The following is a 27,407-nucleotide window of genomic DNA, read 5'->3' on the forward strand; positions in this document are numbered from 1 at the left end:
CGTTTATGTCTCTTAAAAAACGTATTTGCAATGAATAAGTCATTGGTTGGGCAAAATTCAATCATTTTATCCCAACTTCATTTCTGTCACCAAGTTCATGTTTTCCAACTACTGATTCAGCTTCCCTGTTCCCAACTTTTGCCTTCCAGTCACCCATTATAGCTAGGCAAAAATATTCTCAGTGCTAGAAATATGGATTTTCTATTTAAAGGCTCAGTGGACAACAAATGTTGAATGTTAGCATAGCTTTTCTTCAGATTTCTTTCAATTAATAAAAACTGGTATGAACATAAGTCTTTCATTTAAGTGACTATGGAAAAGTAAGGAATACTTGTGTACGTATGTGTCTTTTATATGAATATACATATGTGGGCATCCAATTGTGGACAAGTAAACTTCAAAACTTTGAAACCTTTCATCAGGCTTTCAAGGTGATGAAACTGCTAATCTTGCTAATGGATTCAAACTTGCCTCTGATATGTTATTCACAATGTCACCAGGGCACAGCTGTTGTACAACCGGAACTAGTGGATACTGAACAACCTAAAATCAGGAAAAATATGTATCAGAGTTGTATCTTTGAAATCTGTATACTGAGAAAAATCATTCCAAAAGCTGCACTATGTGAATAAGAATATGGCATCAGGAATGGAGGAAGACTCATCATCAACTTTCATTATGCGAATGACACAATTTGCTTACAGAAGGTGAAGAAGACTTGAAGTACTTACTATAGAAGATCAAAGAGCCTTCCATAAAGGTTACATCTCAATACCAAGAAATTAAAAATCATACTACTGGACCAACATCATTCTAGATGGCAAAAAAAGATTGGAGTTGTCAACAATTTCATTTTACTAGGATCCACAATCAACACTCACTGTAACTACAATCAAGAAATCAAAAGACATGTTGCATTGAGAAAACTCTACTATCAAGGTTCTCTCCAAAGAGCTAAAGAGCAAGAATTCCAGTTTAAAGGCAAAGTGCTCCTGATCCAAGTCATGGTCTTTTCAACTATTCTTTATGCTTCTCAAAGTTGGACTGTGAATAATAATGACAGAAGAACAAATACCTCTGAATTGTTATGTTGGAGAAGAGTATTGTACATCCCGTGGATTACCAAAAGAACAAACAAGTCTGTCTTGAAAGAAGTGCAGCAAGGCTGCTTCTTAGAGACAAGAATCATGGTCCCTAGAGGCATATTTTGGCATGTTGTTAGGAAAGCTACCAGTCCTTGGAAAAATACATCATTCTGGGTGGGATGCAGAGTCAGCGAAAGAGAGGAAGAACCCTAAAGAAGATGGAATGACACAGTGACTATAATAATGGTCTTGAGAATATCATGGATTATGAGGATGAAACTGGATAGAGCAAGGTTCATATCTATTATTTATAGGGTCACTATGAGTCATAGTCAACTCAATAGGACCTAAAACAACAATTTGCAGCAAAATGACATGAAGCACTAAGGCTATGTACTGTTCACCCCATAGGGTTTCCACAAAATTTTAATCTTTAAAGCATGTCTTATAAATAAAACTAACAATCTGGAAGATAGCATTTGCAATTTGCAATATAGGCCCCAATTCTCTAATTCCTTAGTATACATGCATGCGGGCGCGTGCACACACACACACACACACACACACACACACACACACACTTGGAATTTAAAAAGGAAAAAAGTATTCTATTAGAAAAATGAGTAATAGTTCACAGAAAAGGAAATACAAATGACTAAGAAACATATGAAAAGATGATGATATCACTCCTACATAAGAAAAATGCAAATTAAAGCTACACCAAGATACCATATTTCACTATCGGATTGGTAAAAATCCAAAAATTTGACAACCCTTAGGGTTGGCAAGACATAGAGAAACAGGAACAGTGAATCACTGCTAGTGGGAGTGTAAATAGGTACAATCATTCTGGAAGCCAATTTGGCAATATTTATTGAAATTATAAATGCATACACTGTTTGACTCAGCAGTTGCAATTCTAGGAATGTATTCTACAGATCTAAACACAAATGGGTAAAATCATGCATGTGCAAAGTTATTTACTGTGGCATTTCGTGCGACAGAAAAAAAAGAAATGGAATCACATAAGAATCCAGGAATAGAGAACTGTTTATATAAATCCTTGCACAAATTTTATTAGCCTACTGCTGAGTCATAATGGGGGGGGGGAAAGTTGGAATTCTAGAGGACGATTGAACACAACTATGTAAAATGTATTGTTAAGTGGGGAGAAAAATGTATAAATGTTTTTTAGTATGTGTCTAACTGAGGGAAAACGGGCCATGGGGGCACAAGGTCATGAGACTATCTCTGAAAGGGCCAGAGGGGGTGAGTACAACACAGCCCCTTACCACATCAGAGCAGAAAGCAGATAAGGAGCCCATAGCCCAGCTCCACGGTGCCCCATGACAAATCTAGATCCACAGCAGCAGCAAGAAGTTCATTTATTGGTTACTGACTCATAGACTCACTATGGTACCAACAATGGGGTTTAATAGGGAAGTGAGTGGAGGAGGCAAAGAATAGCTCACAATACAAGTCTAGGCCCATCAGTTCCAAGGCATAATTCCTCAATAAGCCCAGGCTCTGATTTCAGTTCAGCAGTCAAATCCAAATTATCCAGCAACGTTGGCCTCAAAGTAGTTATAACTAAATCATCCAGGAAGGTTTGCCTATAGCAGTTATAAGTTAGCTTCAAATCTACAGAGTGCTCTATAGATAAAGGAATGAAGCAATGTTCTTTGCAACATCGAGCTATACATAATCACAGCCATTATGTCAATCCAACTCATAGATGAGAGATTCTTGGAACCAAAGATAGTGGAACTTTGTCTCATATACTTTTAGTAGGTTGTGAGGAAGGGCCAGTCCTTGGAAAAGGACATTATGCTTGGGAAGGTGGAGAGTCAATGTAAAAGAGGAAGTCTTATAATGAGATGGATTGGCAGTATCATAGAAATGAGCTCAAGTGTATCAGAGATAGTAACAGGATAAGGCGGATTTCAGATCCATAGGGTAGTGGTGAGGCACAGTTTACTCAATGTCACATAACAGAAATAAAAACAAACACCTCCAAAAAAATGTCCAAAGTAAAAAAAAAAAAAAATTAAAAAAATTTTTAAATGTCCAAACAAAGTGAGTCAAAGCCTCATTAGTCTCATTTCTAAGGATCTGTTTGAACGTACCATTTTAAAGATAGATTTGTTTGTTCTTCTGGTAGCTCATTATACATTCGATATCATTATTTTATATTGTGTATTGAATGCACAATGTATATACAAAAGACAACAAACATTGAATATTGACTATACAATGAACAACAAACACCATTATTCAAAGGCATCAGTTTTTCATTGCTGTTCATTATTTATTGCTGATGTCAAGTGGATCCTGACTAAAAGCAGATTATACAGAAAGATATTTACTTGTGTTTTATTAACTCTGCAAAGCTTTCTGAGTGTGTGAATAATAAATTTTGTGTAATATTGAGAACAATGGTAACCTCAACGAAACATAGACCAAGAAGCAGTTATTTGACTAGAACAAGGAGATGCTGAATGCTTTAAAACAAAAAATGCATGATTTTAAAGAATTGTATCAGATCATATCCTTTCTTAATATTTATTCAATCTGTATGTTGAGTAAGTAATTTGAGAATCTGGACTACATGAAGAAGAATATGACATCAGGACTGGCGGAAGATTAATTAAGAAACTACATTATACAGATGACACACCTTATTTTCAGAAAGTGAAGACAACTTATCTCACAAGATTGAAGAGTACAGTTTCAATAAGACTAAAACAACAGAAAAACAAAAATCCTCAAATCTGGACCAATAAACAGCATCATTATAGATGGAGGAAAAAAACAGAATTTCTCAAGGTTGGTGTTTTTTTATTTATTTATTTTTTTATCCAGCAGCAGTCAAGAAATTTTAAAAACAAACTCTTTGCATTGGGCTAATCTTCTTTCAAGGACCTCTTTAAAGTGCTAGAGAGTAAATGCATCAGTTTAAAAACTAAGATGCATTTGATTCAAGTCATAATATTTTCAATAGCATCACATGCATGTAATGATCTTTTGTTTTCTTCATTGAAGATATTCTTGAGAGCAGGAAACAACACATCTGGACTTCGATCGTTGGTGTTTAATGCCTTAAACCTATTCCTAAAATGATCTTGAAATGCAGATGTAATTGATTCAAGATCATTATCTTGGTTCCCATGCACTTATTTTCATTTTCTTTAGCCTCATTTGAACTTGCATATGAGTAATTGATGATCTGAAATACAGTCCATCCGTGGACTAGTTTTGACTGCTGATTTGCACTTCTCCAAAGATTTCTTCACAAATGAAGTCAATCTGGTTCCTGTTCAGTCCCTCAGGTGAAATCTATGTGTAAAACCATTATTTGTATCTTTTTTAAAATGTCTTTGATAAAAACTAGTAGAAAATTAAAAAAATAATAAAACTGGAACAAGTTTTTGAAATAACAAATCATTGTAAATAAAAAATTCAGCTATTCTATTTCTTGCCTCATTTCTATCACCAAGCCCATATTTTCCAACTGCCATCCCTTCTTCATCGTTTTCTACTTTGGTCATCAACTATTATTAACACATTTTAATTTCATGTTTGGTCAATTTCAAACTGCAAGATTTGGTAAAAAGTTTCAATTTGTTCCTCTTTGGCTCCAGACATAGAAGCATAAATTACTGGGGAGTAATGATGTCAGTTTGAGGACTAAGATGCGTATGATTCAAGCCATAGTCTTTCCAATCACTTGCTATGCATCTGAGAGCTGGACAATGAATAAGGATGACAGAAGAATTGATGCCTTTGAACTGTGGTGTTGGAGAAGAGCACTGAACATTCCATAGGTGGCCAGAACAGATATGTCTTGGAAAGGTTGCAGCCAGAATGTTCTTTGGAGGCAAGAATCATAAAAGTTCTCACATGGTTTGGACATGATGCTAGGAGGGGCTATTCCTTGGAAAGGGACATGGTGCTGGGAATGATGGAGGGTCAGCGAAGGAGAGGAAGACCCTCAACCAGGTGGACTGACATGGTGACTGCTTCAATTTTCTCTTGTGTGTCAGGAAGTGTGTGGATGACACAAGATAGAAAGGGTTCAGATGTTTTGTTCATAGGGCTGCTATGAGTCATACTCAACTCCACAGCACCTTCAATCACTTGCTGCAATATCTGGGAGTTGAACAAAGATGGTAGAAGAAGAATAGATGCCTTTGAGTTGTGGTGTTGGAGAAGAGTACTAAATGTCCTGTGGCTGCCAAAAGAACAAATAGAGTTTTCTTGGAGAAAGTGCAGTCAGAGTATTCTCAGGGGCAAGGATGAAGCTTCATCTCACATACTTTTGTTGTACTTTGTAAAGGGATGCAATGCTTGAAAAGGTAGAGGGTCAGCAAAGAAGAGGATGATGATTGAAATAGTGGCTGCAGCAAAATGTTCTAGTATGTCAGTGTTTATGATAAAGACAGTTCTGGATAGGACAGGATTTAGATCGTTTTTCATAGAATTGCTATGATTCAGGCTCAACTTGACAGCACCTAACAGCAACATAATTCTTAAAGGATGTTGTGGCTGTTTCTTTTAAACTTTTACTACATCATTATATGGAGATCCTGAAAGCTTAACTCTGTTCATATCATTAAGGTTGACTCTACTTTGAAGAAGTAGCTCTTCTGCAGTAGTATTTTGAATATCTTTCCGCCTAAGGGATTAATCTTCCAGTGCTACATCAGACAATGTTCTAATAATAATGAGGTTTCGAGTGCGAATTCTTTCAGAAGTAGATCGTCATTCTTTCTTCATGGTTGGTCTTAGTCTGAAAACTCTGCTGAAATTTGTTCACTAAGGCTACCATACTGATATCTGAAACATCATCAGCAGAGTTTCCAGAATCACAACAATATGCAAACCACCACAATACAGTCAACTGACAGACAAATGTTAAGTGAGCATTTTTCAAGCTAAGATACCTGAAGAATAAATTCAAACTTCAAGTTGAAAGAGTGAGCATTTTATAGGCATATTACTGAATGATGAAGGGAGCACCAAAAGAAGAAAGAAGATTGAAGGAACGTACAGAGTCATTATACCAAAAAGATTCTGTTACCACAGAATCATTTCAAGGAGAAGCATATGAGCAAGAACCCATGGTAATGTAGGAAGTTCAAATTGCACTGAAGGCACTAGCAAAATAGAAAGCCCTACGAATTGACAGAATACCAACTGAAATGTTTCAACAAATAGATGCAGCCCTAGACATGCTAACAAGCTCATACCAAAAAATTTAGAAGATAGCTACCTGGCCAACTGACTGGAAAAGATTCATATTTGTTCCCATTCCAAAATGAGATGATGCAATAGAGTGCAGAAATTATCAAAGAATATCACATACAAGTAAAACCTTAAGATTATTTAAAAATTACAACAAGTGTTCCTCCACAAGGAACTGCCAGAAATTCAAGCTTCTCATCTTTACATGGGAGCCATGGGGTGGTGGTGTACTGATATCTCAAAGATCAAGCCTGTCTCACAGGTGAAATCCACTAGCAGCTCTGAGGGAGTCTAGGAAAACCAATGGAGGATCAGCTACTAGTTAGTACCAACTCAATCACAATGACAGGGGGAAGGAGGGGAGAGGCAAAAGAGAGAGAAAAGGAAGAGGGAGGAGGCTTCTCCATTTTCTCACACAGATGAATCAATGACCTTTAGGTTAACAACTTGACACAGCAGAACATACTATACCACCAGGAGGTAATCTCCGTCTACTGAGGGAAGGAAGCTGTTGGCTGAAGGAAGGAGAGGAGAGGGGAAACATCTAGCCTCTAGGAAAGGAAGGACTGTGAGAAAAATAGCAGTAGGTGAGCAGCCTGCAACTAGAGAGACTACAGTGGGATTTAAAGAGAACTGAAATAAAAATTAGATATAAAAGCTTTACATTTTGGTTTCTATTTTGCCTAAGACCTTACTAATAGCACCCACTTTGGCTCCACAGGAAATCATTACTACTGCTGACTTTTAATCCTGGTTTACAAATGCCTGAGATTATTATCCTGTGGTTTGTTAATCTCATAAGGATTTAGATACTAGTTAGCTTTATAGATCTCTATATGTACTATATTTCATATTAAGACTTGCTACCTGTAAACTGTTTATTTTTAAACTCCACAGTAGAATAGATGGCTATTTAAAGAGTAGAGAATTGGGTAAGATTTTGCATTGTGAAAATTATTGTATTTTAAATTAGGTTTGTTATCACATAGTATGCATGTGTACATAAATATGATTTTCAAACCAGCTGGTTCATCTGAAAGCCCAGTTTCAAACTGTTCAATAGGCTCATTAATAGAAATAGTCTACATTGTGACATCTGTTAACTAAAACCAATGATAGTAAATAAAATGGTAAAATGAGCTGCTCTACTACTGCTTATAATTACCAAGCTCTTCTGAGAAAGTATTCAGAACATCAAATATTCTGAGAAAGTTAGTGTGTTTATTATCCAAACAAATTATGTCTTCAGGGCCTCAATTTCTATTGAAATGTTTTAAGAACAAATTGTCAGATGATGGAGGCATAATCAGAGGTCTTATAATGTCCCTCTTACAAAACAGACCCAAGCAAACAAATAGATCAGCTAGTAGTGAAAACTTTGGAATCCTAAGCATCAAAAGCAAGTAGAAAAAATTAGACCAAGTGCCAAGCAGAAGAGACTGTTGAAAAACAATGAGCATCAAGGATTAAGGAACTTAATTAAGGAACCCTATTACCTGGAATTTACACAGTATGGTCATGTGAGACAAAGCAAGCAGATCTGAAGCCCTTTTTACCTGGTGAAGCCAAGCAGGAGAAAATCTTCAGTCTCATACAGCAATAAAAGTTCCTCCATCCTGAAAAAGTTAAATGTATTGACCTCATCTACCATGCAGCCCCATTCCATCTTCCCAAGCCTACAAACCTATACCACTTGCTCCACTAAGCCTCATAACTCTGACATCCAGCATGTAAGAGTAGAAATGTGATAATCTGGCACCATGGACACTGTCCCATCCTCTGACTCTGGGGGACCATGAACCAGTGGTGCCACTACACTACTTCACCTATCCACTTTCATAGAGGAACCACAAGATTGGCAGCACTCATCTTTCCACACAGCCACTGATATCTGGATGTCACAGAGCACTGGAAACTTGATCCTATGCACAGCTGTCCACATCAGGGACCCATGTGATAGTACTGTCCACTGTTTTATTTAGCTACTGGTCCTGGGAATCCACAAACCAGAAGTGCTTGCTCTCATGCTGGGGACTCCTGGGAAGAGTATCCAAAAACGACTGGAATCAACAGAGAACAACCAGAAATACAAGCTGGGTTTAGAAGAGGTTGTGACACTAGAGATACTATCACAAACTAGTTCACCAAAACTGAAGAAAGTCTGAAGAACTTGCTGCAGAGGACAATGATGGTAGTCTTCAATATAGATTAAAGTTCAACATGAAGAAAACAAAGATTGTCACCACTGGACCAAATGGCAGAACCATGATAGATGTAGAAGAGATTGAAGTTCCATAATCAACACTCTTGGCACCAGCAGTCAGGAAATCAAAAGATGAATTTCATTTGGGAAGTCTGCTGTCAGGGATCTCTCCAGAGTACTGAGAAGCAATGATGTCAGTCTAGAGACTAAGGTGTGCCTGATCCAGGTCATGGTCTTCACAATCACTTTCTTTGCATCAGAGCTGGACAATGACTAAGGATGACAGAAGAAAATTGACGCCTTTGAGTTGTAGTTCTGGAGAAGAGTCTTGTATATATACATGGGCCACTAAGAACACAAATACATCTGTCTTAGAGAGGGTGAAACCAAAATTATCCCTGGAGGTTAGGATTTTGAAGGTCCATCTAGCATACTTTGGGCATGTGGCCAGGAGAGACCAGTCCTTGGAGAAGGACATCGTGCTTGGAAAGGTGGAAGGACAGTGCAGGAAAGGAAGACCCCACATGTGATGGGTTGATACAGTAACTGGGGAAAACAGGGTAAGTGTGTTGGAGTTAGTGAGACTGGATCAGGAAGGACAAGCTTCAAAGCTGTTTACATAAGGTTTCTATGAGTCTCAAGCAACTCAATGGCACATAACAACAAGATAAGTGATGCCTCTTACTTCCTCCAGCTTTGGATTCATGAGGGATCCAAGAATCAATAACACAACCTTAGCCTGTGTAGCACTGTAGAAAAAAAAGGACATATCCTTCTGGGGGTGGGGACCGGTGGACAAGTGGCATTCCCTCTGCCTTGCCCTCCTCAGTGCCTCTTTCTGCAACCAGAGGCTTATGCTTGCTCCAGCCACACCTGTTCCCCTGGAAAAATCAGTAAGAGTTTGCATACCACCCACTTAGTGACCTATACTCCAGCATTTACCCCAACCATCTAGCAACTGGCCTTGTGAACACGCAATACCAAACCCATCAAATAGTGAGAACAGTCCTGCAGTCAAACACAGGTGGCCAGCTGGACAGAAATACCAACTCATTCAGAACTTCTGCTACATCTTTGGTCACTCCAACCAGTGAATAGAGATCTGTGCTCACACATCACACATCCAGTCTCTGTCTCACTCATTTGGAGACAGGTGATAAGAGCTCCAACAGGGCAAGATTAGTAATAGAGTGGCACTTATGTCCCAAAGGGGCAGCAACAGTATCCCATGGAAACAAGGATAGGGAAGCTTCATCCATCATAATTTGGGCTTGTTGCTAGCAAAGACTATTCCTTGAAGAAGGACATCATGATTGAAAGCTGGAAGTGAGGTGAAGGAGAAGACCGTCAACCAGATAGATTGACACAGTGACTACAACAATGGTCACAAGTGTGTCAGAAAATCATAAGGCTGGAACAGGATAGGACAGCGTTCAGATCTGTTGTTAATAAAGTTGTTATGCGTTTACTCAACTTATAGGCATCTAACAACAACACAGGATTTTTGGAGGCCTGCTATTTCAGAAGTGTATGGCCAGTCCTTCTTCTTAGTCTGTCTTAATCTGAATGTTCAGATTTAGAGAAGTATCAGACAGACCAGCATTTTACAGAAAAGTGAAAGATATATCCCTTATTGTGGAGTTAACCATTTGTATCAGTGTTGTCCCTCTCCTTGAAACATGTGTTTTTACCCACTTATTCTCCTGCTGCACCATCCACCAGGCAGGTACCCATCTACGTCTACCCACTCCCTTCAACATCCATCTCCCATTGCCCACCCCTTGATATGATAGCTTATATCTGAAGCTTCCTTGGCTTCTGTGATTGCAAATATGACAGTTTCTTATGATGTGACCAGTGTCTCTTAAATTCAGTGGTAATGCTTCCGAGCGAAAGTGATGTGTCCTGTAGAGCTGATGTGTACATAGGTTTCTTTCCCTTGGCCTAAGGGCCCCAGGCCCGAGGGCCTGAAACAGATTCATCCTGGAAAGGGTCAAACTGGGCTGCTCCTTAGAGGCAAGGATTCTAAGGCTCCATCTAACATACTTTGGACATGTTGCAAGGAGGGACAGGTCCTTGGAGAGGGACATCATGCTTGGGAGGGTGGAGGGACAGGACAGAAGGGGAAGGCCCCCTATGAGGTGGATTGATTCAGTGACTGGGGTAATCAGGATGGGTGTATCAGAGACGGTGCGGTTGGCACAGGACAGAGCAGAGTTTAGGGATGTTGTACATAGGGTCACTATGAGTCGCAAGAGACTTGATGGCACATAACAACAACAACACAACTAAGATAAAGAAAAACAAAACATCAATGAAAAGCAAACAAGTATGCAATAAATAAATATATCTTACTACTTCAGAGATACTATGCAATATCAAATTACATACAGAAACAAAGCAATATTGTTCCAACATGTGACTAAAATAAAAAAACAGAAAACTTTCTGGAGGCAGAATAATGAAACTACCGGATAAGAAATTCAGAACATTAGTGTATAGGGATTCTTCAAAAGATTAAGAAGTAAATCAAGGAAACAAAAGAAAAACACAGACAAAACAATAGAATAATTCAATTATAGAATGAAACAACAAAGTAAATAAACAGAAATTTTCCAAACCCAGTAACTAGATCAAAACATAAATACCATATGATCCAGCAATCTCACTATAAAGTATATCTGTTATTGTTGTGTTGTTATATGACACCAAGTCGATTTCAATTCATAGAAACCATATATAAAATAGCTCTGAACCCTGACCTATTTTGGGCCAGTCTCACTGTTTCTAACACACATACCTCTATTAGCCCAGTTACTGTGTCAGTCCATCTCATCCAGGGTCTTCATTTCCTGTGGTGTCCTTGTACCCTTCCAAGTAAAATGTCCTTCTCCAAGGACTGGTCCTTCCTGGCAACTTGTCCAATGCATTTCAGATAAATTCTTGCCTCCAAGGAGAAATTTGGCATCACCTTCTACAGGACAGATCTGTTTGTTCTTTTGATAGTGAATGATATATCCATTATTCTTCTCCATCACCACACTCAAAGACATCAATTCTTCTGTCATCCTTATTCATTGTCCAACTTAACTCTCTGTATTAATGCATCTTGGTTGCATATTTGATAAATTTTCATATTGTAACAGTTGATAGAAATCATTGATTTCTTCCTCTCTGGTTCTGGTTGTTGGTGCAAGACTATCCAAGAAGCTTGTCATATAGATATCTGAATGATAATGGTAATACCAGGTCTTTCACATATGTGTATGGATATTATCCTGTCATTCACAATACTGTAATTCAAGAAATGGTCTTTTTAACTATGAATGTGACCCCGTTTTTCCTCACCTATTCATTTCAGGTATAGTAGATCATATAATTGTTTTTAAATGCCCCAAGCCAATTCATACCAGCTCACCAATGCCTAGTATGTGAATATTTATGAGTTCCATTTCTTCCTTAATAATGTCTAATTTTCCTGTATTCATATTTCTCACATTCCATGTCCTGATCCCTAGTGCTTGTTTGCAATTGTTCCTCCTCCTTTGTATTTCACAGTAGGAAGACACAGATTTTTTGGTACAGTGACTTTGTGTATTAGAGCACAGCTCCAAAGTCACAATTCCTCTTCTTTCCTCCTTATTCGTTGTGCAGCTCTCAGATGCATAGCAAGTGGTGGGAAAGACTATGGCCTGAATCACACGTAAATAGTACTTACAACAATTAGTTTTAAACTGATGAATGATCTTCTAGAGCTGGCTCAGGTAACCGTGATGGTGAACAGAAACTGCCTGGTGGTCTCCCTCTCTCAATTGCACCCAGGACACATGCCTTTGCTGCCATAACCTTGATAAGCCTCTACTCCACACAGTTCTTTCTTCAGCCAAACTGCCTTGTCCTTCCTGTATCCCCATAGGATGGTCATGAGAAACAGTTGCTTCCACTTCTGCTTCTTGGATAGATGTTTGTGAATGAGTACTCCCAATTTAGGTCCTTAAAGCAAAAACTTCCTTCCTTGCAAGATGTTTCAAAAATCTACTTAGATAAAAATTCAAGCATATAATATCACTAAAAATATGTATATATACGGGGACTAACATATTAAGGAAGGATTTTAAAGGGCTGAAATCTATTGTATGACACACCAGACTAGAATAATGAAATGAAGGTCTCCCATTTCAATATACCCATGAAATCTCTTTGCAAGCACTGTATCAAGGTTATACAGCTACTTTTTCTTTCTTTTTATATTTAACATATGTTCAATAGAAAATATCTTAGTTTATATCATTGTGTGCTGTGGGAAAGAAGAATCTTATTCCCAGACTGAACTATTCCTCTAACTTGCCACATGATATTAACAATACCTCACCTCTCTGAACTTTATATTTCTTAAGTGTAAAATGAGGGGTTGCACTAAATCATCTCTAGTGCCTCTTGTAGCTAAAAGACTGATGCAATTTGGAACCAATTCTGTAAATCTTCTATGAAATCGCTGTGTGATTACTATTTTCATTACTGTTTTCAGATCAAGATTTGAAACCTAAGTGTAGGTATCACACTCAAACATTTGAATCTGGCAGCATTCAGCTGGCCGTTAGTGGTCTATCTGGATGGGCACACGTGATGGTTAAGATGTCTAAAGAAGTACACAGAATATTTTGTGGTTGATTTCAATAAGACAAAATGCTTTCTCCAGAGTGTGATTCAATGAGCACACCAGAATCTTCGGCCAAACCCATCGGAACTATCCAAACCCCTTGATTCTGCAAACTGGGTTACAGATCTTTAGAGAACAGGCTTTCTCACAAGATTGCTGGCACTCTCTCTTCCAATCCCAGCCAGAAAAGCAGTCAGAACAGCCTTTCTCATATCATTTTGGCATTTCTGGGCTTGGTCCAGGCTGGAAAACTGAAGTGCAAAAACACTTAACTGAACATTTCATAAGGTAAAGAAATGTTCAGTTCAAGTTTAGCTCAGAAATGGACAGGGGTTCTTCTTTTACTCACTTTTTCAGAACCCTGGGATGGTAAAGAAACATCATGATTTGCCTTCTGCTTTCAGAGTATCTATGCTAAGCTCCATATTTAGAAGCAAATGCAGCCCTTCATGTAAGCGGCTGCACTAGGATCTTGCTTATAAATGTTAGAATGTTTATTGTTACTATGTTCCATCAAGTCGGAATCAACTCATAGCTGACCCTCCAAAGGGTTTTCAGATGAAAAAAATGCACGGAAGATTTGTCCTCCTCCGGAGCAACTGGCGGATTTGAACTGCGTGTCTTGGGTTGACAGTGCAGTTCCTTAGCACTAGGCCACAAATCCAAGTATGTCTACTTCCAGCCTTGAAAGAATAAGATGGAGAAATTTAATCATAAAAGCAATGTTCATTAATATTTTAAGTAAAAAAAATATTTTATTTAATTTAAACATAAATTGTTGTTATTGTTGTGATGTGTTTTCAAGTCGCTTGTGATTCAGAGTAACCTTAAGTACAACAGCTCTAAACCCTGCTCTATGCAGAGCCAACCTTATTGTCTGACACACCTACATCCATTACCCCAGTCACTGAGTCAATCCATCTCATTGAAGGTTGCTGTTGTTTTTTGTGGTTTTTGTGGTTGTTGTTATGTGTCAGTCATCGAGTTGCCTGTGATTCATAGCCCCCCTATGCACAACAGCCCTAAATCCTGCTCTATCCTGTGCCAATCCATCTCATCGAGGGTTTTCCTCTCCTGTGCTGTCCCTCGACCCTCTCCAAGGACTGGTCCCACAGTGCAAAATATCCAAAATATGTCAGATGAAGCTTCAGAATCCTTGCCTCCAAGGAGGAGCCTGGCTTCACCCTCCCCAGGATGAACTTGTTTTTTTCTCCTAGCAGTATATGGTATATTCAATACTCTTCACCAGCACCACAGGCATCAATTCTCTCCTTCTATCATCCCTAGTCATTGTCCAGCTTTCTGATGCATAGCAAGTAATTGCAAAGACCATGGCCTGGATTAGGCGCACCTTAGTCTCCAGCCTGACATTGTTGCTCTTTAGTACTCTGGAGAGGACCTTGACAACAGGCGTTCCAAATGTAATTCATCTTTTGATTTCCTGGATGCTGGTACCAAGAGTGTCTGTGGAACCAAGCATAGTATATATACTCAACTTTAAATAATATATACTTATTTTTAACTATCTCTTGTTAATCCTCCATTAGTGTAGCACATTTTCAGATCTATGTCATATTCGACTTCATTCTAGTATGATTTGCTTCTATTCTCATTTTGTTTTCTGACATGTAAACCTCACTAGTTCCAGTGATGTTCCATACTATTCTGTAATATGCTAGGAACTTCATTTTTCAGAAATGGTATGCTAATTGTAGTGTACCTGTTTCCAGTCCTAAAATTATTCAAGCCTTCAAGCCACTGCCTTCAGTATGCAGCAATTAACCTTGATTCTAAATATGCTTCTCGCTTTTGTTATTGTTAGTTGCCAATTAAGTCAATTCTAACTCAGAACAACTTTCTGCACAATATCCTCTCATTCTGCCCTCTTTTAGTGATCTTTGGTATGTTAGATTCCGTTGTCATTTTCTAGTGCCTTCCACCTACTTCTTACGCTTATCTTTAAGCACTATATTGGAAAAATTCAGTTGTGATCCATTCGAGTTTCACTGGGTAAATTTCAAGGGTATATAATCAGTCTCCATTTTCTAGTCTCTCTAGGTTTGAAATTTCCACCAAAACCTGTAAAAATGTATGACAGTTGCTGGTTGTATAGCTTCTACTGCCACAGCAAGATGCAAGCCACCACAGTAAAACAAACTTTTAAGTGGCTGGGGATAGGACCTTTTCTATTTATTGATTTTCAAATTTATATTAACCTGTACCAGTATTAATGCCAATTAAAAAGTAAGAGCTTTAAAATTTCTAAGATAGGAGAGAAATCTCAGGCCTTTGTGGTAGACAGTAATTACTCTAGTAGACATATAAAGTAATAATAATCTTCTAACAAAAGCTAATAAATTAGATTTGATTAAAATGTTGAATTATTCTAGTGCAACAATGAATGAATGGAAACCCAAAATCTCTGTAAATGTTTATGAAAATTAATAAAATATAGAAAAAAAATAAAAAAAAAAACAAAAAAAAATAAAAAAAAATGTTGAATTATTCAAAAAATACCATTAAGAATATAAAATGCAAACTGTATGTAGGGGGGAAATTTGCAAATATACATCGAAAAAATTGTAGCCACAGTATATAAATTATCACAACTGAATCATAAGAGAATTAAATTTAAAAACAAAGAATTGGAACAGACATTTACAAAATAAGATATGTAAATTTCCAAAACTCACTCATTACCTCCAAGTCAGAATTAACTCATAGCTAATCCTCCTTTGGGTTTTCAGAGACTACAAATCACGCAGGAGGAGATTGTCCATCTTTCTTCCACAGAGTGACTCTTGAGAATTCCAACGGCCGAAAAGGCACAATCTTGGAGTTAGTGGCATGTAAGAAAATGTGTGGCCTAGAGGTAAGAAGGAGTCCTGCAATCCTAAAGGCAGACAGCTCCAATCCACAAACTGCTCACTGGAGAAGGCTGGGGCAATCTCGTCCCATGCCACTAACTGCTTCGGAAACCTGTTGGAGGTTCACCTACGACTTGCTTTTTACTTGGTGGCTCAAAACAGTTCTTGCTCTTGTTGTTGTTGTTGTGTACTATCAAGTCAGAACCGACCCGTAGCTGACCCTCCAGTGAGGTTTCAGAGGCAGATAATAGCAGGGGTTAGATTGCTCATCTTTTTCCCACAAAGAAGTTGGTGGGGGTTGCAGGGTAGCTTCTTAACAGTAGGCCAAAGGCAAATTTAAAACACAAAAAGAAATGGCTAAAATGAAAAAATCTCAAATGGCTACAATTAAAATGGACAGTCATACTAAAAGCTGATGATAATCCTGAGCAACTGAAACTTTTCTACATTTCTGCTCAAAATGAAAGTAATACCTCTTTGGAAGATGGTTTAACAGCTTCTTATAAGGTTAAAAATACACTAACCACCATCTGCTGTTCTTGTTGTTGTTGTTGTTATGTACCATCGAGTCACCTGCGACTCATAATAACCCTATGTACAACAGCCCTAAACTCTGCTCTATCCTGTGCCAACCTCCCTGTCTCTGACACACCCACCCAGATTACCCCAGGCACTGAATCAATCCATCTCATTGAAGGTCTCCTCGTTTTCCCAAGCATGACATCCTTCTCCAAGGACTGATCCCCTCCTTGCCACATGTCCAAAGTATGTCAGACGAAGTTTCAGAATCCTTGCCTCCAAGGAGCAGCCTAGTCTCACCCTTTTTAGCATGAACCTGTTTGTTCTCCTAGCAACCCATGGTATATTCAATATTCTTCTCCAGCACCACAGTTCAAAGGCATCAGTTCTCCTATCATCCTTAGGCATTGCCAGCTTTCTGATGCATAGCAAGTAATTACCACATCTGTTGTTGTTGTTGTTATGTGCTGTCAAGTCACCTGCAACTCAGAGAGACCCTATGCACAACAGCCCTAAACCCTGCTGTATCGCCAATCTTATTCTCTCTGACACACCTATCCCCATTACCCCAGTGACTGAATCAATCCATCTCCTTGAAAGTCTTCCTCTCTTGTGTTGTCCCTCCACTCTCCCAAGTTTGATGTCCCTCTTCAAGGACTGATCCCTCCTTGCAACAAGTCCAAAATATGTCAGATGAAGCTTCAGAATCCTTGCCTCCAAGGGGCAGTTTGGTTTCACCCTGTCCAGGACAAACTTCTTTATTTTCCTTGCAATCCATGGTATATTCAATACTCTTTTTAAGCACCACAACTCAAAGGCATCAACTCCCCTTCTATCCTCCTTAGTCATCGTCCAGCTCTCTGATGCATAGCAAATAATTGAAAAGACCATGGCCTGGATCAGGTGCACCTTAGTCTCCAGATTGACATCATTGCTCTTCAGTCTTTTGAGAGGTCTCTGACAGCAGACTTTCCTAATACAATTCATCTTTTGATTTCCTGGCTGCTGGTACCAAGAGTGTTGATTATAGAGCCAAGAAAACTGAAGCTGTTAACAATCTCAATCTCTTCACCATCTATCATGATGCTGCCACTTGGCCTAGTGGTGAGAATCTTTGTTTTCTTGTTGTTGAGCTTCAGTCCATATTAAAGGCTGCAGTCCTTGACCTTGTAGCAAGCGCTTCAGGTTCTCCTCAGTTTCAGCAAGCAGGGTTGTATCATCCATTACCACCATCTAGTGAATTTAAATTCATATCAATCAAGTAAGATTATAACTGCCTTATAAGATATACAAGGCTTTAAAACTTTATGGCAGACATTTGTCTCAACTACCTCCTGAGGAACAGCTGAAGGCCCCAGACCATCCACAGTTTAGTTAGCAGCCAAATATTTTAACCATCTCATAATCAAGACTACTTGAATATATACCTACTACAAGTAATTGAACTGAGTATTTATCTAAGAAAAATAAAAGCATGTGCTCATGTTATCAAATGTTCTTCCTAATTGTGTATAGCTGCTGTGGTTGGAAAAGGCTCAAACTAGAAACCCAAATAGGTGAATAGATAAATGAATTGTGGTATAGCCAAACAGAAAAGTTCTTTCTGGCGATAAAAGGAATAAAGTACTGAATATATAAATGTGGATAAATATCAAGAACATTATGCTGACTGGAAGAATCCAGATCTACACATACACACAAACTCAATACAATATGATTTTATTTAAATAGAATTCCTAAAAAGGAAAACTGAATCTACAGTGACAAGAAAGCAAATCCTGAAGTGAGGCATGATGGGAAACTGACTAGGAAGAAGCATGTGAAAATTTGGGAGGATGAAGAAAATGCTCCGTATTGTGATTTTGGAAATGATTTATAAATGTATGTACTTGTCAGAATTCATTCTTCTTTATATTTAACATAGGTGCATTATCATATGCCAATTATTCTTCAGTAAACTCAATTTAAAATTTACTGTGGACAATCACAAAAGACCATCCAAAGTAAGTCTGGAAAGATTTAATGGATCTCCCAACTCTCACTTTCAACAGCAATAGAATGACTTTTAATAAGCATGCTTCAGAAAGTATTTTCTTTCCATTACTTAAAAGGCTTTTAACACATGATTGCTTCCTGTAAAACATCACTCATACTCTACAGCCCCTGGAGTTTAAAACTATACAATTTATGTTTTTCTCTGCCTCAAGTCCACATACGTGTGGATTACACATGTTATATAAGACAGAAGCAATTAAGCAGCTTAACGTCTTTGAATCTCCATTTCACCAACTGTTAGATGGACATAATCTATTTACCTCTATGATTAATGTCTGATCATAGAGTTCTAGTGACCTAGTGGTAAGAAACTTGCTACAAATCCAAATACACACAGTTCTAATCCACCAGGAGGATGGGCACTCTCCTGTGCAACTAGCTGCCTTGGAATACCCACGAGAGGATCGGCTATGGGCTGCTTCCCACTCAATGATACTTAACAACAACAATGATTAACATCTATCTTTCCTATACCAACAGTACAAAAAAAGTTTGTTAACTGTGACACCTGTACTATTGAGTAAATTCTAAGTACCCACATCTCCGCTCCTCCCAAAAGTTTCCTTCCAAGCAATGATCACATTAAACAAGGCAAGTCTGGCCCAGAACCATCTAGTTTATGATTTGCACTGACTTCAGCCAAAGTCAGAAACCTATACAATAGATCTGCAGTACTCAAGAAGTCTCTTCAACACAATGCCATGTACATGCTTTAAAACAAAACACCTATTCTTCTCTTCTTAATTATATCATTTATAACTTAAAAAAGTCTCTCCAGAATTTCTCCCAAGGTAAAGTGAGCCAGGTCATTATGTGACAAATTTGTTTAACTGGCAACAAGAAATATGTCTCCAGCCAGTGTGCCAGGAGGCACTTAGATAAACACACACACACACACACGCACACACACACACACACACACACACACACACACACATTCCAGATGTACTTAAATAGTTTTTATCCGGTTTTGTTCTTTTTAAAAATATTGTTATTAAAAAACTAGCTTTACTTCCATCAAGTGTGTTCTGTCTATCTGTAAACCTTAACAGGTATATAAAAGACTATCTTTATCTCAAGGAGCACCTGGTGAATTCAAAATGCCAAAGATATGCAACTTTTTGGTTAGAAGTGCACCACACTACAGACTACCACCAGAGCTTCTAAATACTGGTTATTATTCCCTAAATTAATTTCACAAATGATTACCACCCACTAAATTGGTTTCATAACTTATTAACAGGTCACAATGTACAGCTTGGAAAACAGAAAGCTAGACCATGGGTTTTTCCACTTCTAAATATCAGTTGTATTTTTTTTTTTCATTGTGGTGTGCTACATGTCTTTTACTTGTCCTGCAGCTTCATCCTCCTCTCTTCCCTACCTTTCTGTGTTCCCTAGGAAGCTGACTTCTGTGGATTATATTAATGGATCCCCTTGACCTCCGACTTCAAGTGATGTTTGGCCAATAACAGGCACCAGGGTAACAGGAGGTGGGTAAAGAATATTTATTCCCTTTAACTCACTCTTGCAAGTCTGCTAGGGCTGAGTCTACTAAAAGTCACTGCTCCTGTCAGGCAGCTTCTCTAGGTTCTTCTCTGGATTCTGGCTTCTTTCCCTTCGTTCCCTAAGGTTTAAAGATGGTGACAATCTCACTAATACTATCTCCAGGGTCGGACAATACCTGATTTGGAATCTTGTAATCCTACCCATACTTTCATATACAATCTCTTTGTTAAATACCCCTTAAATGGATTTTTATACATGTACCACTTCTTTATTGCCAGGACCCTGAAAAATGGCATTTGCGCTATTTCTTGCTTTAACTATTGTTGTTGAAGATGGGTGATAGGTCCTTAAAAGTTTTTATGTATAAGTCCTCCCTAAATCAGACATTCTTAACCTGGGACTTAACCATACTACCCCTCATCCTTTTCCTCCTCTTCTTCTTTAGTGTGTGAAGTTTTATAAATGATTATGAGAGAAAGAGATACAGTGAGAGAATGTCATCTAAACATAAGGACTCCTCCTCCAGTGACTAGGAGTGGTGCACATGCACACAGATATGTGTCACCATGAATTTGGCTTCAGAGTTGGTTGACTTGCCTTCAACTTGTAGTCATAAGATTTCAGACATTTCCATTTTCTTTGTTTTGCAGGTTTCATTTAGCCTTTCATTTTTTTTCTCCTTAAAATTCCTTCTCACAACCCCTCCCTTTTCCATTTCCCTGCTCTTTTTCTCTTCCTCCCTCCATCCTTTCCTCTCTTCTTCCCTTCCTCTCTCTTTTCCTCTCTCCCCTTCCTTCCCTCTCCTCCTCCCCTTCTCTTTCCCTTTCCCCCTCCCTCTCTCTCCCTTTTCCATCACCCTTTTCTCTCTCTCTGACCCCTTGGCTCTGTAGTCTGAACCAACTCACAGGTGACACTACAGCAACAAGTGAGAAGATTGTTCATCTTTCTTCCAAGGAGTTAGTGGTTCATTTGAACCTCCAGAGAGGCACAGACTTCGAGTTAGCAGCTCAACTCCTTACAGGTTAAGCCACTGATGTGGTAGATGTATATAACTTTGAGTTCAAACTTACTTATAGCTGAATACCCAGCAGGTGTTCAAAGGTTATAAATCACATGAGAGGAGATTGCTCATCTTTCTTTCAAAGAGCCGCTGGAAGTTCCTGCGTTTGGATTGGCAGCACAAGTCTTTACCACTAGGCCACCAGAGCTCCCTTTAAATATATAAGCTTTATATATTATTCCTACCAACCAATTTTGATAGACATTTCCCTCCTCAATTACGTAAATTCACCTTCTGATCCTCTGGGCACAAAGAAAAGTACACTCAAGAGCAAAGATCTCAGATGTAATAGAGAGTAAATAAACAAGACACAATAAGAATTAATGTCTCTGAATTTGATGTTTGCAAAGAGAATTCCTTAAAAGCAAGGATGGTGAAGTGCTATATCATATACTTTAGGCATATTTTCAGAAGAGATGGACAAACATATTTAACTGGGAAAGGTAGAGAGAGTTCTGGTTGTAAAAGCATTTGCTACTTCCATACACAGCGAGTGTTACTGATTTCTAGCTATGTGCCTCCTGTATTCTAATTTGCTTTCTTATTTGGATTAAAACAGACAAAAGAATGTAGGATTAAAATATACCATTCTTCAGGGACATTTTTATCTTAAAGGCTTAAAGTATGGAAAAAAATCTTGTTAGCAACCACTGTCTGATTTTGAAAATTCCATAAGCCAGTATCTGTAGGAGGAGTAGACACGGCAAGCACATGGAGACAAATAGGCACAAGGATAATGACAGAATGACAGAAATTCGGACACTCATCTTGAAAAGACTAAAAGAGGATCTGGTGAATCTGATTCATATTGGTGAGGCATTTCCTAGTTTCTCATTATCAATTTCTTGTCCCTCTATAAATAACCATAAGCCCAAAGTCTTTTCAGTTCTCTCATATTTTCACTCTTTTCCCGCTTTCCATTTTCTTACTCTATCAAGACCTTCAGAGATTTGGGAACATTCATGGACACTGGAAATGCAGCAGTAATCTCAGGTTGGCTCTGATTACCCTGTTGTTTATATATCTTCGAGTTCAAATTCACTCATAGCTGAATCTCAAGCAGGTGTTCAGAGGTTATCAGTCACATGAAAGGAGATTGTGTCGAGTGTGCGTTGAGTGAGAACCAACCCATAGCCAATCCTCCAGCGGATTCTCAGAGGCAGTTTAATTGTCTATCCTTCTACAGAGCAGTTGGGCAAATTAAACCACATGACCTTGGTATTGCAGTGCAGCTTCTTACTAGTAAGCCATCAGAGTTTTGTAGGGTTCTAATAATTGTCTCCTTATTACTTTTTAGTTGTTCACCAGAGAAGAGCCCAACTCACTGTACAGCTCACTGCAACATAACACCCCAGTTAAAAATGAATACCTCCTTAAAATACATTGGCATAAGATCTGTAAAACCACAAAGGTGTTGAATATCATCTTTCTCGTGAAATCTTAATTCTTGGAAAGCAAAAATTCTCTATGTGGATATTTTGTTCCCTTTAATTACAGATGACAACCTACACTTTAAGGAAATATTTATTGAGCACATATTATAAGCCAGGCACTGCTCAGATGTAAAGAGGCAGTGAAAAGTACAATAAAACTTCTATGTCAAGAAGTTCATAACCCATCAGGTGGGAGAGGGTGAGTAAAAAGAGAGGGCCACCACACAGGGGCATTCAAGCTACCATAAAAGAACAATAAAACAAACCAAACCTAGGGTTTCAGGGCAGGCAGAGAAATGGTATACAATCAAATGAGAAATGGTAGTTAGAACAGATAATTATCAATATTTTACTAGAGCTCAGGGACTCTTCCGGGTACTTCAAAACCAAAACCAAACCCACTGACATTGAGTTTATTGTAACTCACGGCAACCCTGTATTCTATTTCCAAGACTGTAAATCTTTTTTTTTTAATTTTTTAAATTGTGATTTTAACAAAAGATTACAGAAAAGTAATTACAGATTTTCATTCATTCAATTTTGCACATTATACGCTCTCTCCCTTCCTTCCTCCTTTTTTCTCCCTCCCCCAGTTCACTTTTTTTTAAAACATGTTCGCCATTGTACAGTTACCTCCCTGCCCACTCCCAGCCCTCTTTGCAATGTACCTCTTATTCTGGACTGTTATACAAATAATACCTAATCATATATACTTTTTAAACAGTCCTTTCTTTCATCTGTTCCAATGCAATATTAATTATCTGTGATCTCTTTTCTTTTCTTAGTCCCCCCCAACTCCCATGTCAGTCCTGTTTCACAAAAATGGTGTCCTTCTGTGTATATGTCATTTTGTGACTGAGACATTTCACTCAGCATAATGTCCTCCAAGGTCATTCATGTTGTGTAATATTTTATGAATTCCTTGTTTTTCAGTTCTGCATGATATTCCATTATACAAGTATACCATAGTTTCCTTCATTTGTTGATGGGTACTTGGGTTGCTTCCATCTCTTTGCGATTATGAATAACACATCAGAAAACATGGGTGTACGTACACCTGTCTTGGTGGAAGCCCTGATTTCTTTAGGATATATTCCTAATAGTGGGATTACTGAGTCAAATGGTATTTCTATTTCCAACTTTGTGAGAAAGCATAATACTGCCTTCCATAGTGATCGCACCATTTTACACTCTCACTAGCAGTGAATAAGGGTTCCAATCTCTCTACAACTGCTCCAGCATTTGTTTGTTGCTGCTCTCCTGAAGTTTGCTGTTGTTCCTGGGGTAAGTTAATACTTCGTAGTTATTTTTATTTGCATCTCTCTGAGAGCTAGGAATTTTTAACAATACAAATACCAATTCCTCTCTTCATTGAGATAGAAAAAGCATTTTCCAATCTTATCTGGAATGAAAAGAGACCACAATTAAGCAAAGCATTCCCCAAAAAAGAGAAACTAGGTAGGAGTCATCTTTCTCCCTAATTTCAAATCCTATTATACAGCCGTGGTGGTTGAGACAGCATGGTACTGGTGCAGTGACAAACACAAAGATCAATGAAATAGAATTGAGAACCCTGAAATCAACTCATCTATGGTCAATTGATCTTTGACAAGGAGGCAAAGTCAGTTTAGTTGGGAAACAAAAGTCTTTCTAACAAATTATGCAGACTAAAATGGAAAATTGTAGAGAACTCAAGCAAGACCCACACCTCAGACCATTCAAAAAAACTAACTCAAAGTCTATCAAGGACCTAGAAGTAAAATCAAGGACTATAAACTTCATCAGAGAAAAGTTTGGAAGAACTGTAGAAGCCCTAATCCACAATATGAACAGTCTTCCAAATATCCTGAAAAACCTACAACCAAGAGAGGACAAAATATATGAATGGGACCTTCTAAGAATCAAATTCCTATCAAAATCCGGAAGGGATTTCCAATTTTTCACCATCTTATCCGTAATTTATTATGATCCACACACTAGTATGTCCTTACATAATCAATAAACATGTTGTTGTTGTTATGTGCTGTCGAGTCGCTTGCGACTCATAGCGACCCTATGTACAACAGCCCTAAACTCCGCTCTGTCCTGTGCCAATCGCACTGTCTCTGACACTCCCATGCCAATTATCCCAGTCACTGAATCAATCCACCTCATAGAGGGCCTTCCCCTCCTGCGCTGTCCCTCCACCCTCCCAAGCATGATGTCCCTCTCCAAGGACCAGTCCCTCCTTACAACATGTCCAAAGTATGTTAGACAGAGCCTCAGAATCCTTGCCTCCAAGGAGCCACCCGGTTTAACCCTTTCCAGGACAAATCTGTTTGTTTTCCTAGCAGTCCATGGTATTCTCAATACTCTTCTCCAGCACCACAGCTCAAAGGCATCAATTCTCCTTCTATCCTCCTTGGTCATTGTCCAACTCTCTGATGCATAACAAGTGATTGTGAAGACCATGGCCTGTATCAGATGCACCTTAGTCTCCAGAGAGACACCATTGCTCTTCAGTACTTTGGAGAGGTCCGTAACAGCAGACTTTCCCATGGCAATGTGCCTTTTAATTTCCTGGCTGCTGGTGCCAAGACTGTTGACTGTGGAGCCAAGCAAACTAAAGCTGTGCACAATCTCAGTCTCTTCACCATCCATCCTGATGCTGCCAATTGGTCCAGTGGTGAGAATCTTTGTCTTCTTGACATTGAGCCTCAGGCCATATTGCAGGCTGCAGTCCTTGACCCTCTGCAGTAAGTGCATGAGGTCCTCCTCAGTTTCAGCGAGCAGGGTTGTGTCATCTGCATAACGCAGATTGTTGATAGATCTTCCACCAATCCTAACGCCACGCCTCTCCTCATAGAGCCCAGCCTCTCGGATAATCTGCTCTGCATACAGGTTGAAAAAGTATGGAGATAGGACACATCCCTGGCGTACACCCTTCCCAATTTTGAACCATGCAGTGTTACCCTGCTCTGTTCTGACGACTGCCTCTTGGTCCAAGTATAGGTTTCGCATTAGCACGATTAAATGATCTGGGATTCCCATTCTTCTCAGAGTCAGCCACAGTTTGTTATGTTCCATGCAGTCAAATGCCTTTGCATAATCAATGAAACACAGATAGACATTCTTCTGGTATTCTCCATTTTCAGCGAAGATCCATCTAACATCGGCTACAATATCCCCATGTTTGAAGTCAATCAAAACAAAAACAGCCTGAAGTTTAGCAAATCATTTTCCAAATCTTCCATTCAGAATTGGCTCTACAGACTTAGTTTTATGAAGTTGAATATAAATCAGTTATAGGCTTTCCATTTTCATAGTTTTAGATCCATTTAATTTCACTAACATGAGTGAAATGATCTGTTCCATATTTCAAATAGACTGATGATAATGCTCTACATCTTAGACTGAAGGGAAAATGTTGTTAATGATGCCTTATATGGATTTTAGACATTTTTCATCTATTATCAATGTTATTTTATCTGTTTCAGTCCCAAAGGATGACTGATTAGGTTTAGTTATGTAAATCAACTCTTTGACTCTTACAAATCTTTTTGAAAAATGGAGATACTATAGTAGCTGGATTGGGAAGGATATGGTGGGCAATTCTGCCATTAACTTACTGAACATTAAGACATTCTCTTGAAGTGATTTCTACACTAAAAACAAAAATATCCAACTGCATCAATTATACATGCTCATTGTCAAATGTAGCAAATAAACCTAGTAACCATTTCTTGGAGAAGAAAGGCTAATGCTAAATATCACTTCTATTAGTTATCAAAAGAAGTAATACTTGGATTTTGTAAATTTACACAGAATAAAAGCCATCACCAGGTAAGATGTCTCAAGAAAGCTTAGTATATACATATTAATGTGTCAAAATATATTGAGAACTTAGAAATGAATTGGTAAAGGGGAATTTTTTTTTCTAATTTATGTTGATTTGTTGGGATAATGAGAGGAGTCTTACAGGACAGAGAGGAGAGAACAGATAAAAGATGAGACTGATCTCTTTTCTTCTGTTTATTCATAATTGATCTTTTACATGCCTTAACTGTCATCAGTTTAATAGTGCACAATCTTTTGTGACAGACAGTACACTTAAATCTAAATAGGAAAGTGGGAAGTGACTGAGATACATCAGAAACTGCACAACTCAGAGGAACTACAGTGATGTCTTACAAAATAGGAAATTTTTACTTGACAGTGGAGAAATTCCATCAGAAAGTGGACGTTCATTTAGTAATAATATAAGTAACTATTATGATGGCTATAAATTTAAACTTATTTTTAGCTGAGTGTTATATCCTTTAATTCATTAACCTTTCTTGAATAAAACCACAGCATACTTTCCATTAGTTCTCTACCTCCCATCTTCCTTCCTCTCACTTTTCTATTTTCAACCTCATGCTTGCTTTTAACCCTAATCTACCTGTGACAGCAGCTTATAAATTTCAAGCTCTCCTTTCCTATTTGCCACCCACCCTGCCATCAACACCTCACTCCCTGATCCTTGGTTTCCAGAACTGACCTGGCATAACCCTGAGGCAGCCTTTTGTGATTGACAGCAGTTGCACTTATAGCATTATTTCTCAGAAACAGGAAAAGACCAGAAGATTTGCAGTGGCAACTGGCAAGGAATTTTATGTAAAGAATTGTGGGTTTCAAGGGCTTTTCACTCTTGTGCAGAAACTCAAATTTAGGTCATACCTAATACAGATAAGCCACTCAGCATCTCATGACCTTTCCAAGTTTTAGTTATTTATTTTTTGTTCTTTTAGTGT

The sequence above is a fragment of the Elephantulus edwardii genome, unplaced genomic scaffold, assembly GCF_000299155.1.
Source record: "Elephantulus edwardii isolate Elephantulus edwardi_28Jun2011 unplaced genomic scaffold, EleEdw1.0 scaffold00043, whole genome shotgun sequence".
NCBI lineage: Eukaryota > Metazoa > Chordata > Mammalia > Macroscelidea > Macroscelididae > Elephantulus > Elephantulus edwardii.